Source organism: Gorilla gorilla, chromosome 8 (assembly GCF_029281585.2).
Source record: "Gorilla gorilla gorilla isolate KB3781 chromosome 8, NHGRI_mGorGor1-v2.1_pri, whole genome shotgun sequence".
NCBI lineage: Eukaryota > Metazoa > Chordata > Mammalia > Primates > Hominidae > Gorilla > Gorilla gorilla.
In genome coordinates, this window is record NC_073232.2 from 134,631,564 (window position 1) to 134,655,322 (window position 23,759).

Consider the following 23,759-nt stretch of genomic DNA (forward strand, 5'->3'; position numbering starts at 1 on the left):
TGCCTCATATGATATTTCATTCGATTATGATGGGGACTTGAGCAGGGGCAAGGGTGGGAGAGTGGCACGTACCTGGGCCTGGAAGGATGGGGGGCTATCCTTGTAGGTGGGGATGGAGGGAAATGGTACACAGGTGGTGTTCCAGCCTCATGGCTCTGGGACCGAATATGCATCTGAATTACCTGGGACTTTGTGCATGCGCAGATCCTGGGCCCCAGCTGAGAGAGGCTGATTTGGAAGTCTGAGAAACACTCAGAAATCTGCACTATAACAGGCTTCCTGGGGGATGCTGATGCAGGGTGTCTGTGGATCACACCCAGAAACTGATCTGTGTGTCAATTCCACAGCAGGGTTTCTTACTGTGCTCCACACACCCAATTGTCTTCCTTACCCAGTGCCAAAACAAAATCCAAACAATAACAAAAGACCTGTGAATTGATTTCACCACACTGGCTGATTCGAAACAAAGCAAAACTGATTTCCTAGAATATGAAATAAACAGAACTTAGTAATGAGGCCCCTCCTGTGGGTGAGCCATAATTCACAGTCCACCCCTTTCCACTAGGGGGCATGGTCCACCTCAAAAATTTTAGTGGCAAAAATTTGCAACCTAAAAACTCGTTTTACAGCAGGGAGTCCCCTTGCTTTGTGGTTGAAAGTGGAGCTGTACGTCCTGGGAGAGGCTCTGTTTATCCAAACATCCACAGTATGCACATCATAAAATCTCTGAACTTGAGAAGTGTTAGTCTTGAGACAAAAAATCTTAAAATAATTTTACAAGCTTTTCTTACAAGGGAGAAATTCGTAGAGATTCAAGGGAGAACTTGAATTTTAAAGCCCAAAGTCCCAATGCCCAAAGCAGTGGCCATGAGCACTGGTTAATGAAACATCTTATGTGCCATGTCTGAAATGCCTCATTCACTTCTCCTGATGCCCTTCTGGCTCACCTCCTAGCCGCTCACCTCCTATCCCCTCCCCTCCAACGGGGGAGATGGCCCTGGACTCATTTGGTGCACACCAAGTCTTTCGGGTTCTAGAGTACAACTGACCTGGGTTTGAGTCTCAGCGCTGCCCCTTACCAGCTGTATGGCCTTAGGCAAGCCATCTAACCTCTCTGAGCCTCAGAGACTGATCTGAGATAGGCAATCAAACTCATGGTAAAAATTAAATAAGTTGATGTTTTTTGTAAAGCAACTACCACATAATACGTACTTTATACAATTTATTCCTTATTTTTTCACCGTTATTGCTTGGAGTCAGGGAGTACTTGTTGAAGGTCAAAATGGTTGCTGTGCGATCTTGGGACAGTCCCTTTTCTTTCTCTGGGCCTACTTCCCTTTATGCAAAAATGAAAAGGTTGACCCAGGTGCTCTCTGCAGTCTTTCCAGCTGCAATCATCAGATTCTCAAATTCTGTGAATACGGAAGAACAGATGTGAGTTGTTGAGCCTGTGAACCAGAAGGAGGAGGATCTGGGGAAAGGAACTGTCTTATTTTCCCATGGGCTCATCAGAATGGGAATGAATTGGAAAGAGTAGGAGAAGGTTTTTCCTCGCCCCTCTTTATAGGGTTTTGCATCCTGGAGACTGGTGCGTCTTGTAATACCGGGGAGGGGAGAGTTTGTTCTTGCTCTTGTAAGCCTAGGCTACTGTTTGGGGTTCGCCAAGCTGTTGGGGAGAAGAGTGAGCTTCCCAGGGATGACCTGGGTACCAGAAGTCCCAGGCCCTGCTTGCACACGGGGGTAGGTGTAGGATATGGGGAATTGGGCCTCTGGGCCCTGAGGCCTTGAGAGCTGGCGGGTATAGAAGGAGGCTCTCCTGGAGGAGAGAGAGACAGAAGAAACCTCTGTGAGACAGACCCTGAGGGTAGCACCAGCCAACCGAACTTTCTGCAATGATGGGAATGTTCCATATCTGCTCCATCCGATGTGGTATCTGATGTGGTATCCGATGTGGTAGCCATTAGTCATGCGTGGCCTTTGAGCACTTCAAATGTGGCTGGAGCCAACTGAGAAACTGAGTTTTCAATTTTATTTCATTTTAATTCATTTAAATTTAAATTGCCATAAGCTTAAGTAGAAGAAGCAAGGTAACAGCACCCAACATGAAACCAGAACTGGATGCTTCCTGGCTTTGCAGACTCTCTAGGGTTCCGAGCCTCTCAGTCTCTTCCCAGGCCCCTGACGAGTGGAGCCTCAGTGGCAGGCTGTGCCCATGCCTGAGGCTCAGCCTGAGGCCACCTCAGACTTCTTTCTGGAGAATGTCGTGCTGCAGAAAAGGAAGGTTCCCATGCTGGGGAAACAGAGTTCAGCTCTGTATTGATATTATTCTTATCTTGCTCCTTCTACTTGCGCTAACCACTTAAATTGAAATAAATTAAAATGAAATAAAATTTAAAATTTCACTCTTTGTCACTCTAGCCATGTTTCTTTCTTTCTTTCTTTTTTTTAACTCCTCCTTGCAGAGGAGCGCTAACTCACAGGCGGTGTGCCCAGAGTCGGCCAAGCCACGTTTCAAGTGCTCCATGGACTCAATGGCTAGTGGCTGCCCTGTGGGCTTGGCAGATGTGGGACAAAGGGCTCCTATGGCTGCTCCTCATGACTTTGAGCTTTGTGACTTTGAATGAGTCACGTGACCTTTGTGCTTTCATTCCTTGACTTTACTCACACCACAGATTTACAGTGAGCTGCTGCAGGCCAGGCTTTGGGTGAGGTTGTGAAGGTGAACAAAACACACAGTCTCCGCCATCTCAGGTCCTACAGTGTGTGGGGAAAGACAGTTATTAGTGGAATATGCACTAAAGAATGCCTGGGTGCCCTGAAGAGCACAGTTGCCTGGAGCACAGTTTCCAGAGAGCATAAAGCAAAGAAAGCTGACCTAGATCCTGGTGTGGGGGTCAAGGCCCAAGGAGAGCCCTCCCAGGGGAAGCAATGCTTACACAGAGAGCTGAAGTCGGAGTGGGAATTGAAACAGGTTTAGGTGAGGATGTAGAGAAACGACTACTCATATGCTGCTAGTGGGAGGGTGAAATGGTGCAGCTGCTTTGGAAAACTGGTGGCTCCTCAAACAATTAACGTACAGTACCATGTGACCCAGCAATTCTCACGTCTAGTTACATACCCCAGAGAAAATGAAAATGTATGGCTGCCCAGAAACGTGAACACGAATGTTCGTAGCAGTATTATTCACAATAGGCAAAACATGGAAATTAGCCAGGAGCGATGGCGTGCACCTGCAAAAGGGGTGAGGCGCCTGTAGAAAGGGGGTTGGCTCATGCCTGTAGTCCCAGCTGCTTGGGAGGCTGAGGTGGGAGGATCACTTGAGCCCAGGAGGTGGAGTCTGCAGTGACCCATGATCGCACTACTGGACTCCAGCCTGGGTGACAGAATGAGACCGTCCTCTACAAAAAAAAAAATAAAATGCTCACTTTGGTAGCAGATATACTAAAATTGGAATGATACAGAAATTAGCATCACCCCTGCAAAAAGATGACATACAAATTTGTGAAATGTTCCATGTTTTTAATAAATTTTTTAAATTAAAAAAAAGTAAAAGAAAAAGAAAAAAAGAGAAATGGAAACAACCTAAATGTCCATCAGTGGATGCATGGATAAACAAAGTATGGTCTATCCATGCAATAGAACATTACTCAGCCCTAAAAAGGAATGTAGGACTGGCACGCGCTACATGGATAAACCTTAAAAAGATCATGCTAAGTGAAAGAAGGCAGTCACAGAAAAACACGTATTATATAACTCCATTCATACGAAATGTCCCGAGGAGGAATGTCTACAGACAGAAAGTAGATTTGTGGTTGCTTAGGGCTGGAAGATAAGAGGATGGCCACTAAAGGGCACAGGGTTTCCATTTCAGGTGATGAAAATGTTTTTAAATTGAACAATGGTGATGGTTGGACAACTCTGTGAATATGCTGAAAACCACTAAACTGTACACTTAAGTGGGCGAATTGTATGATACATTAATTCTATCTCAATAAAACTGGGGTTTTTTTGAAAAAAAAAAAAAAGGAGGAATTGGGGGCTCAGGAGAAGATTCAAGCCCAGACAACATGTGAAAGTGAGCCTGGTACCTTTAAAAAACACGGGCGAAGGCCCCAGTGGGCAGAGCCAGCAGAGCCAGCAGAGCCAGCAGCAGAGGCTGGAGATGTGGGCAGCTGGGACATCCCTGGATTTTGGTCTCTTTCTCAAGACCACCTAGTATTCAAGAGTTTCAGGCCTGGGGCCACCCTGATGAAACCTGGGTTTTGAAAAAGTTTTTCTAGATGCTGTTTGTCAGCAGAGGTGAGGGGGGCTTGGGCAAGAATGCCAGGTATCAACATGGTGTGGGATGTGTTGTGGGTGAGCAATGACTATCTGGACCAGTGATGCAGGGGTAAAAGAATTTACCAAGACAGTTGTAGATAATGAAAGGCAAATTTACTAGAGAAAGTATGAAGCTATGTAGTGAGAAGGCAATGGGCAGGCCAGCAGAAGAGGAGCTGACTGCAAGGAAACAAAGGCTGGCTGGAGATTTTATAGAATAATGCTTATGCTATATGCCAAAGAGGGCTTTGTGCAATACTAATAATGCAAGGTTGCAGTGAGCCAACTTGCAGGTGTCTGGTGATAAGCTGGGTGCACGAGGGGTACCTGTTCTGGGCCATGAAGAAAGGCAGATTTGCGGCTTACCTGCCTCTTCTTTTTGCTTTCCTTTGCTCCCACCAGCCTGACTCCTTTTCCCTAATTAGGACTCGACAGGAGGACAGGCTGGGAGAAATGTAGAGCCCCTGCCCTGTCCCAGAGAGGGAGGGAGGATCCCTTAACTTCCCTGCATGATTCCTCAACTTGCCCTGGTCCTGAGTTACCACTGAGGGGTGTGACTGTGGCCCCTTGGGGCAGAAAGCTCCTCTGCTATCACATATCACAAAGTGGTTGCACCAGTTTGTTTAAAGACACACATTCCCAAAGGACACTGGCTGGTGGCAGTATAAATTGGCACTGCCTTTCTGAGATCAGTGTGGCAGCATATTAGAAAAGATCTTAGGATGTTAATTACTGTGGTAGATGATGATAACAATGGCTCCGGTGAATCACACCTCCCTGTGTCCACACTCCTTGGCTTTGCGGTGCCACCCATCAACAGATAGAGTCTATTTCTACATCCTCTTGAGTTTGGGTTGGCCCTGGGGCTTGCTTTGGCCAACAGAGTGTGGCAGAAGTAACATGGTAGCATTCAGTAGTTTGGAGCTCAATGTGCCTTGCAGCTTCTGCTCTGGCCTCTCGGAGTCTTGGGACCGTGTACTGCAGGGGCCTCTACTAACCTGCTGGAGGGAATGCGGCCATGTGGAGGAGAACCTCAGCCCGACCACCAGCCCCAACTGCCAGACATGTGAGTAAGGCCATCAGGAACCTTCTAGCCCAGTCGACCCTCCTGTGGAATGCAGCCTCATGAGTGACTCCAGAAGAAACCCTGCAAAGGATTTCTTCAGCCAACCCTCAGAATCATAAGAAGTAATTAATTGTTGTTTTAAATCACTAAGTTTGGGGGTGGTTTATTACCTTGCAAGAGCTAACTGAAATACATACCTTTTGAATTAAGCAAATCCACTTTAGTAATTTATACTTAGAAAATAAAAATCCAGAAAATAGCCCATGATTTAGGTACAAAGGCATTCCTTACAGCATTGTTTGTAATACAAAGCATCAGCATGATTTTAGGTGCCTAACAGCACGAATTAAACAGAAGAGGGTAGATCTGTACACTAGACAATCATTACAAAGTTTTTGTTGAAGAAACCTAGTGGCAAGATTTCCAGAATATACTGTTAACTGGAAAACTAAAACAATTTTTTAAAGTATGCAAATATGATCTATTAAAATATGCATATTCTAAATATATTTTAATGAAATTGATGGGTCCAAAAGCATATGCAACTTTGATCTGATAGTATAAAATCGCTCTCTAATGTGGATGTGATAATTCATCTTCCTCCCAACACTGAGGAATCTTGCTGCTACTGTCTGTCGCTGTTGCTGGTGGTAAAGGGCCCTTGACTGACACATTTGAGAGGCTGGTCAATCCATGCACAGAGCTGATGTGAGTTAAGTCAAAGGAAGCTTCAACCTTTATTTCACTTAGCAGGATTCCCTGGTTTCTTGGCCACCCAGAGACACCTTCTTGGGACTCATTTCTCACCCAACCGAAGGGGCCTGATGTGCTCCTGGACTCCTTTAAGGAGAGAGAAACTTTGGGTGCAACATCACGAATTGTAAGCAGGAAGCCAGGCTTCTGAGAGTCAGATAGAACTGCAGCTGAGAGCAGGGGGGTTGTCATTTGTCTGCCCTGAGCCACCAGAAAGGGTTCAGTGAGTCTTGAACACAGTAATTAACTTCTCTTTAATCTACACATCACTGCACAGCACAGCCAATTGCTTGGCTTCCCCAAGAAGAGTCATGAGTCACTCAATGTCTTACTGTGGACTGAGCACGTTTTATTCCAAGCAGGTGTGACTGTTCCTGTATGTGCCTTTGAGATACCTAGGAAATGAATAATGCTTGTTGCCCCCCTCCAGCACCAACTGAACATTGAATCAATGGTTTACTATTTTAATAACAAGTGAATATTGCTCTAAGACTCTTTTTTTTTTTTTTTGCTTGTTCAGTGCCAGGGAGATAGGTTCCCGTTTCTTTTCCTGGCTGTTGGGTCACGGCTGAGGGTCCCTGGGATGTGGGGCATCTCCGTAACAGGAAGTATATTAACTCGTGGGTTAATTGAGAAAATCATTGACGAAACCACATGAGTGTGTGCTGTGCAAGCGACCCTTGGACTGCCATAGAGGCCAGGGATAGGGAGGGAAAATTGGACCCAGCTGTGGCCTGCTTAGCTCTTTTCTTCCAATGTGGGTCACTCCTTGAACTAGGACAGTCTGCAGGTGTTCCCATTGTGCTCAGACAAACACTCAACTCTTAACCCTTGAAAGAAAGAAGTAGGAACAAAGGCCTGCTCGGGCATGTTGGAGACGCAGAAATTGTGGAGGGAAAAGCAGCAGGCCCTTTTCACATGGTGGCTGCCTTATCTTCTCTTACTCTATTATTCAATCTGTTCAACTTAGTTAAGAACTTATAGATCTAGATTCCACCCCCTCCTTCCCTACCACTCTCTGGCTGGGTGACTTTTGGCAAATTTTCTATCTTTTCTGAGCCTCAGTTTCTCATCCTCACAGAACCATTGTGAACACAAAATGAGGGGCAGAATGGGGACATGTGATAGGCAGAATAATGGCCCCAAAGACATCCATGCTCCAATCCCCAGAACCTGTGAAAGTTAGCTTATGTGACAAATGGAGCTCTGCAAATATGATGAAGTTAAGGATTTTGAGACGGGAAAATGATCCTAGATTATCCAGGTGGGCCCAATATACTCAAGGGGTCTTTATAAGAGGGAGGCACACACTCAGAGAGGCAGAAGGCAATGAGACTACCGAAGCAGAGATGGGAGTGATGTGATCACAAGCTGGGGGATGCAAGCAGGCCCTAGAGGAACAGACTCTTCCCTAGAGTCTTCGAAGCAACCAGCCCTGCTGACCTTGACTTTAGCCAAGTGAAACTGATTTCGGACCTCTGGCCTCCAGAACTGTAAGAGAATAAATTGGTATTATTTTAAGCCATCAAGTTTGTGATTTGTTACAGCAGCTGCAGGAAACTAATGCAGGTGATTTGTAAAGTCCTCCTGTGAAAATGGAAGAATCTCCTGTAATGTAGCCAGAGCCAGGTGAGGCCCAAAGGGGTGGGTGTGCCTGATAAGCCAGGAACGTGTCAGCCTTCAGGTGTCCATTTGCATGAGCTTATTTGCAGGGTGCTGCCTGTGAGGCTGGATTATGCCTGCTGCCTGACCCTGCCTGGTCACCCAGATATGAGCCCAAGCCCAGTGAGGAGAGACTCCATGGACAGAGGTGAAGGAACTGTTCTCCAAAGGACTCTGACAGCTTGTGGGTACAAGCTGTGCTGCTTTGGGGCCCAGATGACAGGTGAGATGTGGAAGGGGGCAGGGACATTTGTTCCATGTCTGTTGCACACTTTATGGCATGGCTACAGCCGGATAGACACCACCTGATGTGTTCTGACACCCTGAAGGCTACAGACATCTCAAGACCACTAGCCGACCTCAATCTTGATCACTGCCCAGGTGGCAGTGGAGAAATGTCTTCCTGCAGGCAGCAGGCAGCACCAAGAGGTTTGAGCCAGAGATATGACGCTCCCCTGAAGATACCATTGCAGGTGGTTAAGCAAAAGCCACTGGCATTTGGATTAATGTGTGTTGGTGCCCACCCACAGATAAGGCCTTGGGACCCCCAGGCCACTGCAGGGCCTGCTTTTGACATCCACCAAGGTTTCTCTCTGGGACACCTGTTCCCTATGGACCCACTGACCTGAGTCCCCAGCACAGACATGACCACACCTCCCGTTTTGTAAGGAAATCATGTATGATTCTCTGGGAAAAATGCTTTCCAGTTCTTATTACTCCTCCCTACCGCAACACATATTCTGAATCCACCTGGAGAGCCATGAAACTCGATGGCAAGTGGCAGGCCAGATGCCACCAGGCTTCTCCTTCTGGCCCTGTGTCTTCACTCTATCTTATTTTCTTGCTTCTTGCCACTCTCTAGACTGATCTTGCTCATTTCTGGCTTGTTCATCATGACTCCACAACAGCGTGGACTTTGCCTTTTCCCTCGTGGAACGCCTGGCTCTGACACGGCTGCACAACACGTCACAGCACTCATATCTCAGTGAATTAATTAGTTGACGCCCCAAGCATACTGAGGGTGGAGGGCGGATGCCTGGGACTTGAAAGACATGTGGCACATCTCCAGGTCCACTGCGCACTGGGCTGGAAGATTTCACAAACGAGCTATGTGGAAACGGCACAGGAAGCCCACAGAGCGATTCTTCCGTTGCAGTGGCCTGAGGGAGGGTCAGTGGAAAGCTATGGGAGAAACTGACCTGGTCCTCCCGTCACGTGACAGCTTCCTCTTCCCTGAGGGTGCTGGAGAGACTGGGGATGGGGGAGGGAGGAGGAAGCAAGCGGGGTTTCTCCTTTGGGGTCTTTCTCTTCCTGCCTTCTCCTCCTTGGCCTCGTTTTGTAGCATTGTTACAGACTGCATCTTCCGTCCCCACCGCCATCCTGTCTGTCCTCCCTTCTCAGGCTTGACTCCTCCAGCCAAGTGTTAAGAGTGTTCTGGAAAGTTCCTTCTGGGTCACCCAGTGCTTAAGAAAAATCTCACAAGAGGATCTTAGCATCACTGTGTTTTCCATCTTGAATCATTCTGGTACTAAAATTTGTGGTACCAAGGTGGAAGGAGGAAGAAAAGGGGAAAGAAAGAGGCAGAGGAGTTCTTCATTGATTCAAGGTTTTCTCTTTCTGGAAGTCAGTCCACAAAATCCCAACTGTTCTTGATCTCTGAGACTCTCAAAGCCCTACATGAGTAATGCTTGTGTGTGATAGGAACCAATTTTTTTCCCCTAGTTCATCTTAGATGGACACTTGTATGAAGTACAAAGAAAAATGAGTAACTCAAAGATATACAAAATACAACCTCACTCATGGTGCGTTTGTGTGTGGCAACACCCCAGTGCTCTAAAGGTTTCTAAATGCTTACTCCCCATTTCTGCAGCTATCCCATTGAGCATGGACAATAACTGTCTGTGCACTGGTACCAGTCCGTGAACACACTTGGAGCTCACAGTATAGATTCATGGACAGACTGCCTGTTTAAGGCTAGAGTCCTGCAAGTGTTCTTTATTCTTTAGTATATGAATCTGCAGCCAAAGACTTCCTCAGTAGAGAAGGAAAGAGAAAAGCCACTCTGATGCTTTCCCACTCACCCTGGTCTTGCTACAGGGAAAAAGTGAGCTCCAACAAACAGAGGGTCACTAAGCCACTGTCTCCTTGGCAGCAGACAGAGAGGGCCCTGTTTGGTTGTCCAGGACTGTCAGAAAAGGGAGAAGCCACACTTCTGCCATGAGGGAACACTGGAGGTCATGTTGGGTGGGAAACGGGGTGTGTCATCGTGCCCTCCACCGGTCCTGGCAGGGAAGCTGGCCCATGTGAGAGGAATGGTTACTGCCACATTAGTTCTGAGGATTGGCATGAATTTTGTGCCATGATTTCAAAGTCATGATAACTCCATTTAAAAATGATATTGGAGGGCTAGGAATGGTGGCTCATGCCTGTAATCCCAGCACTTTGGGAGGCTGAGGCAGGTGGATCACCTGAGGTCAGGAGTTTGAGACCACCCTGGCTAACATGGCAAAACCATGTCTCTACTAAAAATACAAAAATTAGCTTGGCATGGTGACTCATGCCTGTAATCCCAGCTACTTGGGAGGCTGAGGCAGAAGAATCACTTGAACCCGGGAGGTGGAGATTGCAGTGAGCTGCGATAGCACCGTTGCACTCCAGCGTGGGTGACAAGAGCATCTCAAAAAAAAAAGGTCATTGGTACCTAGGATGGCTTGAGTGATTACTATGTGGTGGGCTCCCAAGGTGTTATCTTCAGCTACCCTATTTGGTTGTTGCCATTGTTATCATTGTCACTTGACAGATAAGGCAACTGGCCTCAAAGAGCCAGAGGGCCCGGCCAATGAGGTGAAGCTTGTGCATGGCAGCTGGGATCTAAACAGGGACCATCTGGCTTCAGGGCACCCTTATCTGCTGCATCAGGCCGCCTCCCAGGAACGTAAAAGGGGCTATTCAGGACGCTTTGGAAAAATATTCCCTAGCACAGGGCTCCCTGGAGTCAAAGGCAATCTCTGTGCATTGAAACTATGTAAGAGCAAGAATTCAGCCACAGAAGTCACGTAGAGCAATAGTTCTCAAACTTGAGCATGCATCAGAATTACCTGGAGGGCTTGTAATCACACAGACTGCTGGCTCCCAACCCCGGCAATTCTGACTCAGTAGGTCTGGGTGAGATGGGAGAATCTGCATTCAGCAAAGCAGCAGGTGATGTCAAGGCTGCTGTTCCCTGGCTCACACTGTCAGAGTCCCTGGTGGAGAGACAGGCAGGACTGTGCTCTAGGACATGGTCTGAATAGGATTGTTACTCCCTGGGTGAGGCGGTCCTGAGGGGGTGCAGGTGAAAAGCCTGCTGATAGCTCCGCTGTCCACTCCAGACATCCTCCCATCACCCCTTTGCAAATGACCAGTCTCTCTAAATGCAACACAGCCGTACTCAGCTTTGGGGCATGAGGGCTCAAAAGCAGATGCTCTGATACCTCTTGGACTATGTTGCTAGCCCCGTGCCAGGTGCAAATTAGATGTTTACTAAGTGCCCAAGTAGATTCTCTTCGATTAGCAAATCCTGTGAATTCCTAGATATCCCCTGGGTGGTAGAAAGAGCTGATACTTTTCCTCCTCCCCACATTATTTTACTTATTTTTAAAATTGGAGATGTACTGACTCAGCTCAGAAGTGACAAGGTGATACGGTGTAGATATTTGTCCCCTCCAAATTCCATGTTGAAATGTGATCCCCAGTGTTGGACGTGGAGCCTGATGGGAGGTGTTTAGGTCAAGGGGCCAATCCCTTGTGAATGGCTTGGTGCCCTCCCCATGGTAAAGAGTGAGTTCTTGTTTTATTAGCTCATGTGAGAGCTGGTTGTTAAACAGAGCCTGGCTCCTCCTCCTTCCTCTTGCTCCCTCTCTTACTACGTGACATACCTGTTTCCCCTTTGCCTTCTACCATGATTGGAAGCTTCCTAGGCCCCCACAACAAGCCAAGCAGATGCCAGCACCATGATCCCTGTACAGCTTCCAGAACCATGAGCCAAATAAACCTCTTTTTGTTTGTTTGTTTGTTTTTTTGAGACGGAGTCTCGCTCTGTTGCCCAGGCTGCAGTGCAGTGGTGCGATCTCGGCTCACTGCAAGCTCCGCCTTCCAGGTTCACACCATTCTCCTGCCTCAGCCTCCTGAGTAGCTGGGACTACAGGCGCCTGCCATCATGTCTGGCTAAGTTTTGAATTTTTGGTAGAGACGGGTTTTCACTGTGTTAGCCAGGATGGTCTCAATCTCCTGACCTCGTGATCCGCCCATCTCAGCCTCCCAAAGTGCTGGGATTACAGGCATGAGCCACCGCGCCCGGCCATAAACCTCTTTTTAAAAATAAATTACCAGCCTCCCTTATAGCAATGCAAAACAGACTAAGACACATGGGAAGGCAATGGAAAATGAGATTCCACAGGGAAGTTGAAATTTTATGCAAGAGAATGAGTAAATCAACTCAGTACTCCTACAGCCCAGGCAGACAGGCTGTCAGTGCACTAGAATCTAACCTGCACACGGTGGGTGACACTGTGTTGTGACAGGCGATTGACTTCTGCCTGAAAAGTGAATTGCTCTGTGCAACAAAACAACATTAGACTTGACAGATGGCACTATTATTTTAGGACCCTGTTGGAGCTGATCTTACTTTTTAGAGGATCCACGTCATATCACAGCAAACATGTGAAAACTCAGCCCCTTCCATATTACATCTAACCTATTCTGTTGTCAGTTTTGAAAGGATTTTTTATAATTGTGCTTTTGGAATTATTTAGCTGTAAGAAATATTTAATGTATAACTGGCCATGATTCCTTAGCAGTCTTGTATATTCAGGAACTTTTTGTGAATTGAAAGAAATCTAGGCTGGGCATGGTGGCTCATGCCTGTAATCCCAGCACTTTGGGAGGCTGAGGCAGGTGGATCACCTGAGGTCAGGAGTTCGAGACCAGCCTGGCCAACATGGTGAAACCCCATCTCTACTAAAAATACAAAAATTTAGCCAGGCATTGTGGTGGACGCCTGTAATCCCAGCTACTTGGGAGGCTGAGGCAGGCGAATCACTTGAACCCAGGAGGCGGAGGTTGCAGTGAGCCAAGATTGCACCACTGCACTCCAGCCTGGGCGACAAGAGCATAAATCCATCTCAAAAAAAAATTATGTGTGAATATTTAATTAAATATGTATTAATTTCAATGTTGTTATTTCTTATTTTAGAGCTAATAGATTTTTTTTTCCTTCAGCGTTTAATCATGTTCAAAGGCTTGTAGGACCAGGCACTGGCTTTTTAGTGCCTACAGGTTAAAATATTCCTGCCACAGGTAGGGATGCTCTTCCGCAAACGCCTCAGCCTGGGCACTCTCTTGTGGAAGTCTGTGAAGCTCATTCCCTCCCTTCCACCAATTGTGAGCACAAGCGTCACCTTCACCATGAGGCCAGCCCTGGCCACACTCTCCCTTCCTTGGCCTCCCCAATCCACTTTACTCTGCTTGCCTTTGCCACCTTCAACAGATCATGACATGTACTCACTTATGTGTACTGTTTATTGTATGTCCCTCCCAGCCCAGCCCCACCTACTCCATTCAGATAGAACAGAAGCTGCAAGAGGACTCAGGGCTTTGTTTTTATCCCAAGTACCCAGAAACATGCCTGGCACTTAATAAATATTTGTTGGGTAGAAGTGCACATCTAATTGCAGCTAGGGGTCAAGATACTAAGTGGGGGCTTTTCCTTATGTGACCTGAAGCCAAGGAAGGAGACAGAAGCTTCTCCTGCATAATAATATCTAGGAGAGCTGTTGGCCAAGTTTTACCTGGAGGGTGAGGAATGTTTGGGTGTTGTTTCAGTGCCCTAACTGCCAGAGCTTGAACTCAAAACTGGGGTTGTGCAGGCAGGATGGCTTTAGTTGGGTGCAGGGAAGTCCAATCCAGGTAAATGTCATCTGGTGCCTCCTTGAGCTAGATGGCCTAGTTGCCTCTGATGGCCGGATGGCAAGGAGGTAACAAAGGGAGTCATGCTTCTGGAACATACTTCTGCAGTCTTCATGAAGTGCCCCTTCCCAGACTTGTTCTGTCCCTCATGTGCATAGAGTGTTGTTGAAATCGTCTATGTCGTATCTTCAAAAGTCACCATCAATTTGCCCTCTGGGCCATTATATGTGCATTTGTTTTAATATCAATAATTATTTGTCCCCCACCTTTACTGTGTGTTCTTAATGTACCCCAGGCATACCACCTGGAATCCTAGGTGGGCAGTGATGTTCTCAGCTGCTGGAAAAGCACTGGACCCAAGGATTCTCCTATAGAATCTCTGAGCTGGGTGCTCATGGCCTCACTGAGAGCCTGTGGGGCTGAGGGAGCCCCTGCCACTGAGCTCCAGGCACACCAGGAATCCACAGAGCCCATGGTTCAATTTCCAGCTGCATCTTGTACCACATATGACAGGGAACATTTTCTGGTTTCCTCTGACCCCAAAATCAACCCATCCACAACTGGGAGGCATGGGAAAAGGGAGTAGTCGTGGCATTAAGAACAAAAGAGAGACCCTGGTAACAACAACAATAATGTCACATTTGTATTAGTAATGATAGCTAAGATTCATTGACTTTACTACGTGACAGGCCCTGTGTTGAATACCTTATATACAACATTTTGTTTCATCTTTAAATAAACTTGTGAGGTTCCAGGTTCTATTTTTAACTTAATTTTACAAATGAGGAAAAGGGGGCACAGAGAGATTAAGGAGCAGGCCCTAAGTCACACAGCTAAGCAGCAGCAGAGCCAGGATTTGATCCTGGGACTATCAGGCTGCAGAGCTGCCAGTCACTGCCTTGCTGGAGACAAAGGCCCACCCTCGTCATCTAGCTGCAACTGTGCTTGCAGCTGGCTTTGAGCAAGGTAAGAGATACTGTGAGAAAGTCAGGAGCTTTGGAATGTTGATGGCTTACTTGGGACTGATGATATTAATAAAAAGCTACAGCCCATGACAGGATTTAAATTCATTCTGGCTGTCATTCACTCTGTCATTATAAGGGCAAAGAATCACTATCTTCCTGACAGACCTAAGTTGGTCAATGTATTTAAAAGGCATTCTTGGTTAACTAAAGGACATTTTTGCCCTCTCTTCCTGAATGAAAGGCCAATGAAGATGGTGTAGAAGAGTTATTTTATCCTAAGGAAAATAGAAAGTGATCCACTGGCAGTACAGGTGATGCCCACTAATGACATTTCAGAAAAGAGCCTTTGGCCTAATTGCTCCCCTCCACCCCCAAGCCTGTCCCACTGCCTGGAATCCTGCCATTAGAAATCTGTTTAAAACAACATCAGAAGACTGTGTGGTGGAGAAAAGAAGACAAATTGGCTAGACACTTTAGGACCCGAGGAATGACATGGTGGTGAGTTCCTTGGTCTTCTTTTTGTCTCCCATGTTCCAGAATGCACACTGGAGAAGCTGGCAACATGGAAATACCAATGGATGCGAACAAACAAACTCCCAAGAAAAGCAGACTCTCTATAGCCAATAGACCAGGGAAGGGGCAGCCAAGCAACACCGAAAACTCTTAGACAGCAGCCACTCTACTGCAGCCAGACTATAGGAAAAACTGTGGCCCCACTACCACTCAAGCCAGCAAAGCTGAGTGGAAAGCTTAGATTTCCCCCATCAGCAGGCTGCAATGAGTTGCTCCAATTCCACCCGCCTCCACACACACACACTGGGCTGCCTACAGAGCAGGCCAGGTGGGAGGATAGGCCTTGCAGCAACAAGCCTCCGACCCCTCGCTCCACCCACAATGTTGGTTGAGAACACCCAGGGAATCTGGACTTCCACTGCCATCCAGAGATGATGGGGTGCCGCTCCCCTTCCTTACTGGTGTGGTGTCAGAGGAAGGCTAATGGAGAGCTGGAACTTCCACTCCTGCTCAGCAGTAACAAAAAGCTCCTCCCCTCTGGGTGTCAATGAAGGTCAAGTCAAGAACCTGGGATTCCACCCTTACCTAGCAGTAACAAAGTGACACACCTTGCCACCTGCCGCAGTGGTGTCACAGAAGACCTGCTAAAATACAAGGGTTAAATAAGTTCCAGTCTCATATCAAAATGTCCAGGTTTCAGTAAAAAATTACTAATCATACTAAGAACCAAGAAAATCTCAACTTGAGTTAAAAAAGACAATCAACAGACACCGACACTAAGATGACACAGATTTAGAATTATCTGACAAAGATTTTAAAACAGCCAGCATAAAAATGCTTCAACAAGCAATTGCAAACGTGCTTGGAATAAATTTTTAAAAACAGAAATTCTCAGCCCAGAAATAGAAGTTTCAACAAACAAATAAAAGATTCAAAGAAGACCCAAATGGAAATTTTAGAGCTGAAAAATACAATAAGCAAAATTTAAAACTCTGTGAATGGATTCAAGAACGGAATGGAAAAGACAGAGAAAAGAATCATGATCTTGTAGTCCCAGCTACTCTGGAGGCTGAAGTGGGAGAATCAACTGAGCCTGAGAAGTCTAGATTGCAGTTAGCCATGATCATGTAACTGCACTCCAGCCTAAGTGACGGAGTGAGAACTTATCTCAAAAAAAAAAAAAAAATCATGATTTTGATAATAGAAACATAGAAATTACCCAAAAGAGAGAAAATAGACTGAAAAATAAACAGAGCCTAAGGGACCTACAGCACTATAACAAAAATATTGTTATATGTCATCAGAACCCCAGGAGGAGAGGGGAAAGAGAGTGGGGCAGAAAGGGACCAAAGAAATAATGACTGAAAATGTCCCTGATTTAGCAAAAGACATAAACCTAGATTCAAAAAGCTAGCTGAATGGACCCCAAATGGGATAAACTCAGAGTAATCCATGCCAAGAATCATCATAGCCAACTTCTGGAAACTAAAGACAAGTAAAATATCTTGAAAGCAGCTGGAAAGAAATGATACTTTACCTATGGAGGTGGGGGCGGAACAAAAAGCAAACAACAAACAAACAAACAAAAGCTGTATTTGAATGACAGCAGATTTTTCCATCAGAAACCATGGAGGCCAGAAGGATGTGACAAACATTTTTTCAAGTGCTGAAAGAAAAAAACCATCAACCTACAATTCTATATCCAGTGAAATACCTTTTAAGAATGAAGAGAAGGCCAGACACAGTGGCCCATGCCTGTAATCCCAGCACTTTGGGAGGCCAAGGCAGCAGGATCACTTGAGATCAGCAGTTTGAGACTAGCCTGGCCAACATGGTGAAAACCCATTTCTACTAAAAATACAAAAATTAGCCAGGTGTGGTGATGCATGCCTGTGCCTGTGGTCCCAGCTACTCAGGAGGCTGAGGCCGGAGAATCGCTTGAACCTGGGAGGCAGAGGTTGCAGTGAGCCAAGACTGCACCATTGCACTCCAGCCTGGAAAACAGAACAAGACTCTGTCTCAAAAAAAAAAAAAAAAGAAGGAAAAATCAAGATATTCTCAGATAAAGAAACCCAAGAGAATTTGTCACTTGCAGACATACTCTAAAAGAATAGCTAAAGGAAGTTCTCTAAACACAAAGAAATGATGGAAGAAGAAATCTTGCATATTACACACCTATTAGAATAGCTAATATTTTAAAAACTGACAAGAACAAATACTGGTGAGGATGTGGAGAAACTGGATCTCTCCTATATTGCTGATGCAAGTGCAAAACGGTACAGCCACTCTGGAAAATGATTTTGCAGTTCCTTAAAAACTAAACATATGCTTACCATGTGACCCAGCAATTTCATTCTTGGGTGTTTATCACAGAAAAATGAAGGCTATGTTCCCATAAAAATCTGTACATTATTGTTCATAACAGTTTTATTTATTTATTTATTTATTTTTGATACAGAGTTTCACTCTTGTTGCACAGGCTGGAGTGCAATGGCACGACTCAGCTCACTGCAACCTCCACCTCCCGGGTTCAAGCAATTCTCCTGCCTCAGCCTCCTGAGTAGCTGGGATTACAGGTGTGCAACACCACTCCTAGCTAATTTTGTATCTTTAGTAGATATGGGGTTTTACCATGTTGGCCTGGCTAATCTCGAACTCCTGACCTCAGATGATCCACCTGCCTTGGCTTTCCAAAGTGCTGGGATTACAGGCGTAAGCCACCGTGCCAGGCCCATAATAGCTTTATTTGTAAAAGCCCTAAGCTGGAAACAACCAAAATGTCCCTCAACAAGTGAATGATTAAGCACACTGCAGTACATCTGTACCATGGGATACTACTCAGCAATAAAAAGGAATGGACTATTAATATACACAACAACTTGGATAGCTCTTAAGATCAATCTCAAAAGGGTACATGCTATATGATTCCATGTATGTATCATTCTCAAAATGCCAAAACTATAGGGATACAGGATAGAGATGTAGGACGTTAGTGGTTTCCAGGCGCTAAGGATATTGGGGGATGGGGTGGGGAGGAGTGTTTGCGACTACGAAGTGTAGCACAAGGGAGATTGTTGTGGTGATGGACTAGTTCCACATCATGATTGCATTGGTAGTTACACGAATGTAACAAAATGGCATAGAGCTATACACCCACATTGTACCAATGTCAATTTTCTGGTTTTGCTATCGTAATATAATTGTGTAAGATGTAACCATTGGGGGAAACTCGGTGAAGTGTACAGGGAGTCTCTTTGTACTATCTTTGCAACTTCCTATGAATCTTTATTTCAAAATAAAAAGCTTTTTGACAAATAAGTATTCAGAACATGATGTCCTTTTGTAAAATCTCTTAGCTTTATCTACAGGTGAATGTATCTGTGTGGAGAGGTATCTAGAAGGATGTTTACCTAGTTTTTGAGTGATTATTACGGAAAGGTGACATTGAGGAGGGATTTTCACTTTCTTCATATTCTATTCATTATTTGAGTTATTTTAATTTAACATCTAAAGTAGATAAAAGGGCCCTGACAGGCACTGGGAAGAGGGAGGGAAAATGGAAAGAAGGACACATTCCATTTTGCCTTGGCCTGTGGTGGGCGTGGACTATGGGTGATTGGATGGATTTGAGGCCCAGAGCCCCAGGAGGGATTCTTGCCACTTTCATTATGAGATAGCCTCTCTGAAGAGCCTAGTACAGCACCGATTGCTTTCCTGATCATTGATCAGGGCAACTAATTTCCCAGGCAATTAACCTGCGTCATCCCCTCACCCCTCTTCACTATGCCCTTGAGAATGTCTCAGTTAATTAACTCAGATAATTTCTAACTCTCACTTGAGCCAGCAATTCTTAAATTTAGTTTAAAACCCAAATTTAAAACAGGCAATAGAGATCCTGCTGTCTTTTTAGACTGGTGGATATTAACACTTCCAACTAGTAACAACACTAATAATGTAATCATATTTTTTTGATCCCCAGTGTGCTAAGTAATGTTACCAGCAACTCAATACATTATAAAAGGATCCTTTCATGCAGGTTAGACAAACACATGTAAATCTGATGGCATTTTTCTTCATTTTGAAGAGCAAGGATTTGTTCTGATTTTCCCAGTGGGGAATTTGTGTGTGCAGGATTATGATGTTAAGTTGAACTGTGGTGTGTGTGTGTGTGTGTGTGTGTGTGTTTCTGTTAAGCCCAGCACTCTTTTGTGTCTTTTAAGATTGTCATGGTAGACACGGCAGGAAATGCTAGACCTTGAGTCCCAGTTCTTCCATTTCCTAGGTGCATAATATGCTCCTCTTTCCTCCTCTGTAAAATGGGACACACATCTGGCAGGGTTGTACCAAGCTCTAAATGAAACTACATGTGCAAAACTGAATCTAAAACAGTGTGGCCCACACAGTACTTTGGTTTTGCTCCACTTGTCTGAGGGTCCATCATCAAAGAAGACATAACAAGCCCATTGCCTTAAAGAAGTGGTAAAAGTCTAGGTGCAAAGATGCAAAGGGCTCTAGATGAGAGAATCAGGCCGCAGGTGCGGGTGCGTGGCTTGCAGAACTGACTGACTGTTCAATGAGTTGATAGGAAGCTTTAATTGAACTGGAACTGGGTCTCAGCTTTATCCTGTGAGCCTGTAGAGAAGATGGGGGCATCAAGAGACTCAAGGGGATCGCTCAGGCTCAGCTGTCACTCCCTAACCTTGAGCATGTCTTTTCCCATGGAGGGGGCTCCTTATCTGTATAAGGGTGGAAAGAGAAGCTGGCACTCCCTTGCTGCCTCCCTCCTAGCATGGCTATGAGAGGCAGCACTTGTGAATGGCTCCTCAGTTGGGGTGCCTTGCAGACATGCCAACTGAGGGTGATGCGGTGACTGACAGAGCCATCTCCAACCCACAGGCTCACAGACAGTAGGATGAGGGCTGTGCCCCACCTCCAGACTCCCTCTTCCTGGGATTCTAACCTGCTTCCCTGGCTTGCTGATGTCAGTTGCATCTTCACTAATGAAGCAAATGATGTTCTTTCTTTCCCAGAAGGAGGTTGGTGGCTGCAAAAGGGACAGCCCCACCTCAGGATGTAAGGGCACCTGGGCTGATGTTCTTCTCCAATGGCAGCTTGGAGTGGGCACTTCCTCTGGTCCATATAGCCCCAGAATGTTTGCCTTTATTACCAAGATAGGCCCGGATGCACTTTCAAAGAAACCAGAAGCTGCTTCTCTTCAGGAACTTCGTTACCCTGGTTACCTGGCAGGGTCATCTGTCTACCACAGGGGGAGGCCCTTGATGGTAACTAGTGCTTTACACACACCACAAAGGCCAGACCAGAGGGGCTTGGCCTCAGGGCCACAGGAGAACAGTCATTTACCGCTATGTCTATCCTGTCCTGCATTCAGTGACTCATTCTTTCCATTCATTGTTCATTCATTCAGGCACTCATTTGCTCCTTGGTTTTATTCAACTATCAGTTTGGTCATCCATCCATTGATTCATTCAGTTATTCAGTTAGACATTCATTTGTCCACCAATCTTCTCATTCATCCATCCCTCCATCCACCCATCTCCCCATTCCTCCATCTACCCACCCATCCATCCTTTCATTTGGTCAGTCAAGAATTAAACTAGCCAGGCAATCAACAGATGCATATGTACTCCAATATCCAAAGCACTGTCTTTTGGGAGCAAGGAGGGAAGGGCACTAACATCCATTGCCAGATTACTATGTGCCAGGTACAGTGCCAACCTCTTAACGTATTTGATTTTCACATTAATCCCAGAGGCAAGTATTATGCTTCCCACCTACAGAGGAGGAAAGTAAGGCCAGAGAAACTGGATGACCTGTCTAGAGACAGTCAACCAGTAGGAGACAGAGCCAAGGTTCCAACCCAGGTCTTCCTAGCTCTTTAGCCCATGTCTTTTCCAGTTTCTGTTTATCATCACTATTTACAAAGTGCTTTGGTATTCCTGTGATACTTACCACAATCCTGGGAGATGCATCATATTGCCCTACTGTGCAAATGAGGAGAGCGTGGCTCAGGGAGGTTGTGAGATGCTGGAGGCCACACGGTGGCTAAGGACAAAATTAGAACTTGAACTCAGGTCTTCTGAATGCAAAGGTTTTGTTCTTTCCACAGCATTGTGTGCTCCAAGAATTAGCCACATGGAGTAGCAAGTTCTGAGTGGCTCTGTTTACTGGGTATATGGGAAAGAACCCTGGGTTCTCGGGAGGGGGTAATGATCATGTGCTGGGGGCAGGGGAGGATTTATAAAGGAGAGAGAGCCAAGCCAGGCTTGAAGGACTAGGGAATGTTGCCAGGTGGAGAGCACTCCGAATGAGGCAGAGGTGTAGAGTCTGTTTAGGGGTTTGGCTACAGCAGGACACCTGTGTTGGGCAAAGGAAGATGGAATGTAGGTGGGGCCTCACCTTCCAGAAAGACTGCTCAAAGAGTCCAGAGGACTTAAGTAATCCACAAATCTGACTGTGTCTCTCTCTTACCTAAAACTCTTCAATATCCCCTCTCCATTTCTTCAGGATAAAACCCACACCCTTTGCCTGGTTTACAGGGCCCTCTGTCCCTGTCCCTCTGTCTGTGCACCTGGCCGACCCCCAGCAGCCCTGCCCACAGGGCATCCTACCTCTAACATGTCTGTGTAGGTGCCTGGATGCAGTGGCTTCTCCCAGCAGTGACTCAGGGAGCAACTTTTGTTTCAAGGAACCGTATGGGCAGGCCCGCCACTCCCTGGCTGGCCTCTTCCATCCAAAACAAACAGTCTGGCAGGCAGCATGTGGGCCCCAGAATTAAGAGAAGGGCATTTCAGGATAACCAGGAGAGCTTCCAGAGAAAAGCTCACTTGTTGTTAGGAAGTAAAGATGATGAACCCAGGAACAGGCCTGGGTAGGTGTGGGTGTGTGACTCCTCTAATGGCCCAATAGACACCATAATAAAAGCCACTTATTGAGCACTTATTGTGTTCTAAGCCCCATCTTCACAACTTCTATGCAGCAGAGGGATCATTTGCCCAAGGAGGAAACTGAAGCTCAGAACCCTTTAGTCAGTGGCTCAAAGTTCCACAAGCCAGCAAGCAGTAGATTTGAACTCGGGTTTGTCCGGCACCAACAGCACCCTTTGCAACAGCATCATGGGCCAAAGAGCTTAGATCGCAGAGATGTGATCATTTAGGTCTTTGCAAAAGACCAACCATTTTCATATTTTTAGAGCAGTTTTCCTAAACAATGTGCCAATCCTCTCTTCAGGACAAAAAGCCTAAATGGATGGAGAACTATTGAACCAGGACATTAGGCTTTCTGAGTGGTGCTGCTGGGTTGCCATACTGGATTGAGAACTATACTGATGGGCTTATTTAATTGACAAGAGAAAGGACAAGAGAAATCAGAGAAGGAATCCCACAATGAATCCCAGAATGGTCCCCTTTGACCAGCTTCCTGGGCAGCTCCACATTCCCCAGTGGAAGGGGGGCAGTAATGCAGAGATCAGGGCCATGTAGCAGTGCCCACGATGGAGCTCAGGGCCATGCCAGGACTCCAGCTGCCAGTTCCTTGTAGGTGGGCTCACTTATGCCCCACCTAGGGGCTCCATTCTCCCAGGCTCTTAAGCCCATCTCCACAGGGGCCATATGGGGCTCAGCATCTGATGTGAAGCCTAGGGGCTTAGAATTAAGTCACCTGGAGCTGCTACCAGGAGTGAGCCCTGGGCAACTGCACATCACATTCAAGCTGAGTTTGTTCCACTGGATTTCCTGTCAGACTGTCCATAGGGGTCTCCAGTCCCTTTCCAGGCCTGGGGCTTGCCTTGTTTCTGCCAACCTCCCTTCTGAAAGCCAGATTTGCCCCCAGGCTCATCCACTATGCCACTATCCCTTGATGACCCCCGCCCCCACCGCCCCATCTCTCATCCTGGACACTGTACTAGTGGCTGACGCTATTGAGGTAATTAAGACATGGTGCCTGCTCTTGAGGAAATCATGATCCCCAGGGGAAAACGCCACTATAATCTAAAAATGGGGAGCAGTGGGGTTGCAGAGGAGAGAGGGCCACTTCTGTAAGCTCAGAAAGATGTCTCAGAGTCTATGAGTTTTGATTGGAGTTAATGTTTGTGTTCTGGTGTAGGCAGATTTTATTTGTGGGAGGTTAGGGGGTGGGGTGGGGCTGAAGGAAAAACCCATTCTGGGCAGAGGAAGCAACGTGAAAAAAGACACAGGAGAGGAAACAACCCAATATCCTCCAACAGGTGAATGGAGAAACAAACTGTGGTGTATCCACCCAAGGGAGCACTATCCAGCGACAGAGAAGAATGAACTGATACATGGAACACAGAGGAATCTCAAAATACTCAGGCTGAGCCAAGGAAGCCACACATAAAAGAGTACATACTGTATGAGTCCATTTACAGAAAGTTGTAGAACATGCAAACTGTAGTAACAGAAAGCAGACCAGTGGTTGTGGTTGGGGTGGAGAAGGTAGTCAGGGGGAACGATAAAGGGGCAGAGGGCAGTTCTGGGGGTGACAGATGTGTTCATCGC

At 46.3% G+C, this 23,759-nt stretch overlaps 1 non-coding gene across 1 annotated transcript; it reads left to right on the forward strand.

The window, feature by feature from the left end:
* Positions 1-3,417: 3,417 nt before the first annotated feature.
* On the forward strand, positions 3,418-3,521 carry LOC115936079 (U6 spliceosomal RNA). The gene has a single exon (XR_004071663.1). It is a non-coding gene; the product is annotated as a U6 spliceosomal RNA (small nuclear RNA).
* Positions 3,522-23,759: the final 20,238 nt, after the last annotated feature.